The sequence below is a fragment of the Ovis aries genome, chromosome 4 (assembly GCF_016772045.2).
Source record: "Ovis aries strain OAR_USU_Benz2616 breed Rambouillet chromosome 4, ARS-UI_Ramb_v3.0, whole genome shotgun sequence".
In the NCBI taxonomy this organism is placed as follows: domain Eukaryota; kingdom Metazoa; phylum Chordata; class Mammalia; order Artiodactyla; family Bovidae; genus Ovis; species Ovis aries.
This window is the reverse complement of record NC_056057.1, coordinates 80,250,229-80,258,826: the sequence shown is the minus strand read 5'-3', so window position 1 is coordinate 80,258,826 and position 8,598 is coordinate 80,250,229.

Sequence of the window (8,598 nt, the reverse complement as noted above, 5' to 3'; positions counted from 1 at the left end):
GCTCATGCTCAAAAGACCTGAACTCCCAGAAAGCTTTTGGAGAAGAGGTTTTAAAGGCAAAGTGAGGGGGAGGCTTGCAGGGTGCCTGATCAGCTTATGGACATTTTTTCTGATTGGTTGGTGGTAATGCAACAGGGTGATATTATATTTCAGGAGTCAATGTCATCAACCTTTTGGTTCAAACTAGTCTGAGGCTTCCCATGTAGCTCAGTCAATAAAGAATCTGCCAGCAATGCAGGAGACCTGGGCTCGATCCTTAGATCGGGAAGATCCCTTGGAGAAGGAAATAGCAACCCAATCCAGTATTCTTGCTTGGAGAATCCCATGGACAGAGGAGCCTGGCGGGCTGCAGTCCATGGGGTCACAAGAGTCGGACACGATAAACCACCATCAGTCTGGGCTCTACCTGTTGGTGGTCAGCATGTGGTTGCCTTCTTCCCCCTTCAGGGGGTTTTAGCATCTCTAAAATTAGTCAAGAATATGGCTCAGTATATTATCTATAGCCCTTGAGGAGGAACTAAAAGGTCCTTGACTTTGTTTTATGGCTCAACTATCATTATTTTGTCTTTTTGTCTTTGTTTTTCTGTGTTTCTGTATTTTCTCACTTCTTTGATTAAATTTGCTCTTTTGAAGCAAACTCTTTCAAACTCAGAAACTTGAAGGAGTTTAGGAGGCTAAAGCTTTTCTACCAACAAGAGGTGGGGGACTTGGGAGGGCTGTGTCCCCAGGAAGGTCCTGCAGGGTCTGACTTGGTCTCAATATTAAGTTCCCTTTACAGAATTGACAGATGACAAGGAAGCTCACTATGTCATAATTTGATGTGGAAAATCAAATCCTTCTGAGAAACTGGATTGCTGGACCTACACCTGAATTGGAATCCTAACCCTTAAGGGATGAAAAATCACATGTCAAGACATGAGTGTAAGAATTGGTTGAGTGTTTGGTACTCCTGGGGCACCAAGAAGGAGCAAATGCAAAACTTCTTCAGAGGAGCTCTTTAGTAATCCAGTGGCCATGAGATTCAGAATGGGCTTTGGGAAAACCAGGTTTTGCTAAATAGAAATGTTTAAAGAAAAATTTTCCTTTTTTTCTAACAACTTTTGTGGGAAGGGAAATTTCTTAACTTGATAAAGTTAAGTTAGGGATATTTGTTGATATCCCTAACTCCATATTTCTACAGCTTAGTTAAGGAAGCACAGGGTTAAAGATGAATTTTAGAATTCCAGAGTGTGAATTTACTGTCTCCCCAAAGCTGGCAGCATGATTTCTTTGATAGCTTAAATTCATTTTCTCCCTTTTCAGTCGACTCTGAAAATGGCTTTTAATTAGCTTAACTTTTCTTTCAGCCAGGCAGTGATATCATTCTTTTGAAGGCTGTAATTAGTTGATGGAAGAAACCACCAAATGAAACCATTGGCTAATTATCGGGTGGAAAACTTGGTTTAGGCAGTTTTGGGCTACTGATGAGTTAACAATAGATGTAATAAGGATTGCCAGCCCAGAATCCTCTGAGCTAATTTAGGCATCCCGTAAGTACCACACAAAAGCCCAAACAGAATGTTTTCAGAGATTGCCAATTTTTCTTTTCTTTCCAAGTTGAAGGGTTAATGAGGAGGTGGGAGTGGAAACTAATGGAGAAAGAATCATCTTTCTGAGCCTGAGAGGCAAACCATTCAAGGAAACTAAAATGTAGACCTTACTAGAGGTAATGGAAGTGCTCTCTGGCACCAAAAATGAAGTCATCGTTGAGGCCATCTCTATATTGTTTAAATCTCTTATAGTTGCCTGCAGCTCTTGCTAAGGTGCAGCTAGCAATGAATAAATTGTGCTGTTGGAACAACTCACCTTTCTGGAACCCACTTTCAATGTCAAAGATTGTTTTGAGAAAAAGAAGAATAACAGGCTAACAGAATTTGACACAACTGTTCTATCCCCATTCACTAAATCCACATCTGTGTGAAATGCCCTCAATGTTGTACCTTATTTGCAAGAAGGTACAAGTAGACGCATCATTAAGGATGGACATATTTTCACTATTTTTGCCTTTTTTTAAAACACAGATGGAAGAATTGTACATTTTAATATAAAATACGCCAAATCTCTAGACGTCCCAGCCATTACATATAAGTCTGTTATTCTTGTGTGTTAAATGAAGCCTTTATTAGGCATAAAATTCCCAGCAGTTGCAGGACAGGAGCAGCAGCCCTCCTCTCCAGGAGGTGAATCAAGTCCATATGGTGGCTGGAGAAAAAGACTTATTCTAGGAGAAAGCCAAGGGGTATGACTTATTAACATGCCCCCTGCTTGTTTTGCTGGGCTGGAGTACGTATCTTCTTAGATCCCTGGGCTATATCACAATTGCATAGGGCAGGCATCCAACAGGAAAGCAGAGAATCCTCTAGAGAGCTCCCAGGTGCTGTTGACAAAAGCCTACACTGAGACAGGTCTTAAGTGATAGAGCTTCTTGCTTTAAGTGTGGGTTGGATGGAGTCAAAGGCAGTTTTGCTTTTGCCAGTGTTACAAAGGAAAGGTCTGTGTAATTGTTTGTTAGTAGACTTTAGTTTTTAGAGGAGTTGTACATTCACAGCAAGATGGAAAAGATGGTATAGAGATTTCCCATACATCCCTGCCCCCATACACACATAGTCTTGCCCATCATCCTGACCCCCCATCACAGTGGTACATTTGCTACAGTGGATGAGCCTCCACTGACATGTTATTAACACCCAGAGTCCATAGTTTATCTCTGGACTCACTCTTGGTTATGTGGTATTGAACAAATACAGAATGACATGTATCCACCATGATAGTATCATACAGGGTAGTTTCACTGCCCTAAAAATCTTCTGCGCCCTGCCCATTTACAATAATTTTTTCAAAACTGCTAAACATCAATGTAAATTCTCTTATGCAATGCTGCATATGATGAAGGAGTAAGGGAAGAAACAGATTGAATTATTGCTTTCTCCCAGGCTGCGATAAAGAAAGATGCTCTCTGCTTTGATTCCTGCACATCCTCAATCATCCAGGAGAACATCACCAGCTTCCTCTTCCTATCAGGCAAGTCCCCCTTGTATCAGAGGTCTGAATGCGCTTTGAATCTTGTGTGTCTGAACCTATAGATCTCTCTGGGAAAACTTTCGCTCAGCTCCCCTGTCTCCTCCACTTCTTGCCCCATGTGTGTTTCTTTCTCACTGAAAGCTCTCTTCCAACTCAGTGCTACTAAAACTCACATTAGTGTAAGACTGAGAATACACTTCTGGGGTCATGTGTGTGCAAATCTGTGTACATAGACATGGATTTAGTAGACATGTGGTTTATGCATATTAGAGAATGACTTCCTCACTACATGTACTAGCCTTTCTGCAGTGATCAGTTCCAGGAGTGGAATATAGAATGCAAAATTCTAAGAAAGCTAGATCTGAAAACTAATGCCCTATTCCTTATGTCCAAGTACCTGATTTTCACTTTAAAATCAATCACAAAAGAAGAAGCTTCTTTGAAAGTTGTCTACCATCTAAGTTAGTACAACCTTGCTCTTCCTAAGGATAAGCACAAAAAGCACAGTCATTGAGTACAATCCAGGGGACTTGCTAAGAAGGGATTACAAAAGCAAAGATGGGCTTTCCAGGGGGAGTGGTGCTTTTTTTCAAATATCTAGAAGTACCTCATTATTTTCTAAGGCAAAACAAACAACAACAAAACCAACCCAACTCAAATAAAGCAAAAACGTATCAGAGCATGTTGAATGGGATTTTCCCTGTTGACAGGAACTGGAGTTAAAGCTCTAAATTATAGGCAAATGGTACTAAATTCCTAAATTCTGTGTTCAGAGTTCTGCCAACAGTTTTGGCCAGCCTTCTCATCAGAAGGCTTCCAGACAGTCGGCAGGAGAGAGAGAGGCAGCCTTACCACCACCATTACTCTGAAAGTGTTAGTCCCTAAGTCATGTCTGACTCTGACACCCCATGGACTATATACCTGCCAGGCTCCTCTGTCCATGGAATTCTCCAGGCAAGAATTCTGGAATGGGTAGCCATTCCTTTCTCCATGGGATCTTCCTGATCTAGGGATTGAACTTGGGTCTCCCACGTTGCAGGCGTATTCTTTACCGTTGGAGCCACCAGGGGGCCCTTAAGAAGGGTGATAGTGTGGGGAGGCTGAACCCGTGGAGAGCTTACTGTCTCCCTTCAAGCCTTGCATTGGGAATGGGCTTCAAGTGGCTAGTTCCTTGTCTATAAGCCTGGCAGAAACTCCTCAGAAAGAGAGTTCGTACAAGACAGGGAGACCATTCATCCCCTGGTAGGACAGCTTAGCCAGGCTGCTTGCTGAGCTGACCCTAGACTGTTAAGGCTGTGAGAATGTGAAAGAAACTAAGGAGAGATGTCATTTTGAGAGAGTTATAAGTGCGGAAAAGGCCAGAACTGTGCCAGTTCTACAGAGATATAGGAGCTGGATAACACTGAAATGCGCAGCGGATGACAGGAAAGCTTGGGGTTTCAGGATATCATCCCAGGCACGGCGCAATGCCTCCTGCTGGAGATGCAGTTCCGTCACCAGGGGTGCCCGGTGCCCCAGAGGGTCAGCTGTTTTCTCCAGCACAAAGGATAGACATGTGCTTTTCTTCTTTCCCTTTTCTGCTTCTTACAGTCAGAGGGGCTTGTGTGCGCAGAAGAGACTGAGGGAGAGCTTGGTCCTGCCCCTACCCCAATCACAGCTCCAGTCTGCATTAGGGAGAGGAGAAGAGCAGAGTACTGGATTCCCAAATCAAGTGCTATTCCGATGACTGAGGTGGCTAGGAAAGATAGAGTTGGGCCAAGCTGTCATTATGAGGATGAAGAAATGAGGCTTTGGTGGTGAGAAACAGGTCATATTTAGAAGAATTAAAACTTGTAGGTTTGGTTCTTCAATATATCTCTCAAGATCCAGGCTTCAAATCTGGTCCATCTTCTTATAATGTTGTTGTTGTTCAGTCACTGTGTTGTATATGACTCTTTGCAATCCCATGGACTGTAGCCTGCCAGGCTCCTCTGTTCACAGGATTCTTCTGCAAGAATACTGGAGTGGGTTGTGGTTGTTCAATTGCCTAGTCATGTTTGACTTTTTGCGACCCCATAGATGGCAGCATGCCAGGTCTCCCTGTCCTTCATCATCGCCCAGAGTTTGCCCAAGTTCATGTCCATTAAATCCAGTTGCTTCAAGTGTTATAGACGACCGTTGTCAGTTGTGCCCCTCTCTGGGACTTGTCCTATACCTAAGAGGGCCACTTCACCCAAAGCACTTGGAATATCCAAGGTCTCAGTTCCAGGCAACTCAATTTCTGATTCTGGGCAACCCTCCAGGCTCATTCCAGCTCTGGGGTTCCCCAGCGGATAGGTGGAGGCTCTCTTGTGACTGCATCTCAATTTCAACTTCTTCCTCTAAACCAAGGTCAACAATTTCAGCCCACTGACCGCATCTAGCTTGCTATCCATTGAGTGATCCATGAACTAAGAATAGCTTTGGCATCTTTAGAGGGTTGAAAAAATCAAAAGGAAGATAATATCTTGTGACATGAAATTAAAATTTCAGTGTCCATAAGTGAAATTTTAGTGGGACACAGTCCAGCTCATCTCTTTATATATTTTTTTGTGGCAGTTTTTCTGCTGTGACAGTAGTCCTAAACAGTTGCCACAGAGACCATCCACACATCCCAAAATGTTTATGATCTGGTCCTTTATAGAAAAAGCTTGCTGACCTCTGCTTTAAAACAAACTTGTTTCCTTCACTCTGCAAAAGTGATGGTCCTGAGCTCATGCTCTGATGAACTTCTGACATTCAAGCTCCATCTCAGAGTCTGACTCCTGGGATTCCTGACTGGGGATGGGGCATCATACATGGTTATTAAGTTCTCAAAGGCATGACATTGAAGTCAATGGTCTTGAACATCTCAACACAAGGAGTACTAAATACATTTCGGTTATCAGTGATTTTCTATCTTCAATCAGCTTTATGGTATCTGTTGTTTATTAATGATTCTTTAAAAAGCAATTCTTGTATATAATTATTATATAATGAAATATATTTTAGTGGATCAGCTTTTGTTTTCCCCTTTGGTAATACATGCTGATTGAATTGGGGTCCTCTGCACTCAGGGAGGGGAAAGCAATGGCACCCCACTCCAGTACTCTTGCCTGGAAAACCTCATGGACAGAGGAGCCTGGTGTGGTGCAGTCCATGGGGTCGCTAAGAGTTGGACACGACTGAGTGACTTCACTTTCACTTTTCACTTTCATGTATTGGAGAAGGAAATGGCAACCCACTCCAGTGTTCTTGCCTGGAGAATCCCAGGGACGGGGGAGCCTGGTGGGCTGCATAGTCCAGTCTATGGGGTTGCATAGAGTTGGACACGACTGAAGCGACTTAGCAGCAGCAGCAGCAGCAGCACTCAGGGATCATGTAAACCACTCCTGGCACAATGGGTGGGCACATGATCTGAGTTGACCAGTGTAAGTACCACATCCTCATATCTCCAGAACCACACCCTCAAACCACAGGGTGGATGCAGGCATGCTCTGTCGCTCAGTCGTGTCTAACTCTTTGTGACTCTATGGGCTATAGCCTGCCAGGCTTCTCTGTCCACGGGATTTTTCAGGCAAGAATACTGGAGTGGGTTGCCATTTCCTCCTCCAGGGGATCTTTCAGTCCCAGGGATTGAACCAACATCTCCTGCTTTAGCAGAAGGATTCTTTACAACTGAGCCACTTGGCAAGCCAATAGAGTGACCCGACTCAAGCCAGCAAGAGCCAGCCCAGAGCTTTGTACTTGGGGCTTTTGGGAAAGGGGAATCACCAAACTAGTAGGATGTCAACCTGGAGTGCTATGGGCCACCGTGGTGAAGATTTGCCTGCCAAGAGAGACAGAAATGAGGTCCTAACCCAAGTGGGGGGGGGTCCTTTTAGCTCTGTTCCCAGCTGTGATTTGTCAACAAATTCCTTCATTTGCATAAACCAGTTTTAGCTGGCTTTCGTACTTGCAGCTGACACCAATGGCAGAGATTGCCTTCTGTACCCAGGGTTCTCACAGGCAGTTCTCTTTGATCCCCGCAACATTCTGAACTATTTTCACATTTTAAGACGCCAAGGCTCAGGGAGAAGTAACCTGCCCTACGTGCTGAATCTGAAACTTGAACTCTTGCCATCTCACTCTAAATCCCTGTTCTTTCTGCCATAGGGTATACATGATTGCTCATTTTTCAATTGCACGTGATAAAGCAACAGAGAAAATGCTTGCTGAAATTCACAATCAGGAAGAAAAAAATCCTTCATGTCATGACTAACTGTGTATGGCACTGAAACTCATTTACCTTCCTTTGTCAGTGGGAGCAACAAATTATTTTAAGAAAAAAATGTTCAAAGGATTTCAAATGTATCAGAGAACACTTAAAGAAAACAACATTTTGAACTAGTTAGAAATATGTTGATCTGATTTTCTTGAAAAATCCCCAAAGTCTTGAGACTTAAACACAGCGTCCCTGGTGTATGTGAGCTTCCTTTTGCTTTTTTAAAAATTATTTTATTTTTTTAATTGAAGTATAGCTGATTTACAATGTTTTGTTAGTTTCAGGTGTACAACAGAGTGATTCAGTTGTGTGTATATATATATATATATATATATATTCTTTCTCAGATTAATTTCTTTTATAGGTTATTACAAAATATTGATTATAGTTCCCTGTGCTATACAGTAGGTCCTTGTTGGTTGTCTATTTTATGTATCAGTTCAGTTTAGTTGCTCAGTCGTGTCTGCCTCTTTACCACCCCATGAACCGCAGCATGCCAGGCCTCCCTGTCCATCACCATCTCCTGAAGTTCACTCAGACTCACGTCCATTGAATTGGTGATGCCATCCAGCCATCTCATCCTCTGTTGTCCCTTTCTCCTCCTGCTCCCAATCCCTCCTAGCATCAGGGTCTCTTCCAATGAGTCAACTCTTCGCATGAGGTGGCAAAGTTTTGGAGTTTCAGCCTCAGCATCAGTCCTTTCAATGAACACCCAGGACTGGTCTCCTTTAGGTTGGACTGGTTGGATCTCCTTGCAGTCCAAGGGACTCTCAAGAGTCTTCTCCAACATCACAGTTCAAAAGCATCAATTCTTCGGTGCTCAGCTTTCTTCACAGTCCAACTCACATCCATACATGACCACTGGAAAAACAATAGCCTTGACTAGATGGATCTTTGTTGGCAAAGTAATGTCTCTGCTTTTCAATATGCTATCTAGGTTGGTCATAACTTTCCTTACAAGGAATAAGCATCTTTTAATTTCATGGCTGCAATCACCATCTGCAGTGATTTTGGAGCCCCCCAAAATAGTCTGACACTGTTTCCACTGTTTCCCCATCTATTTCCCATGAAGTGATGGAACCGGATGCCATGATCTTCATTTTCTGAATATTGAGCTTTAAGCCAACTTTTTCACTCTCCGCTTTCACTTTCATCAAGAGGATTTTTAGTTCCTCTTCACTTTCTGCCATAAGGGTGATGTCATCTGCATATCTGAGGTTATTGATATTTCTCCCGGCAATAGTAATGTGTTTAATTAATCCCAATCTCCCAGTTTA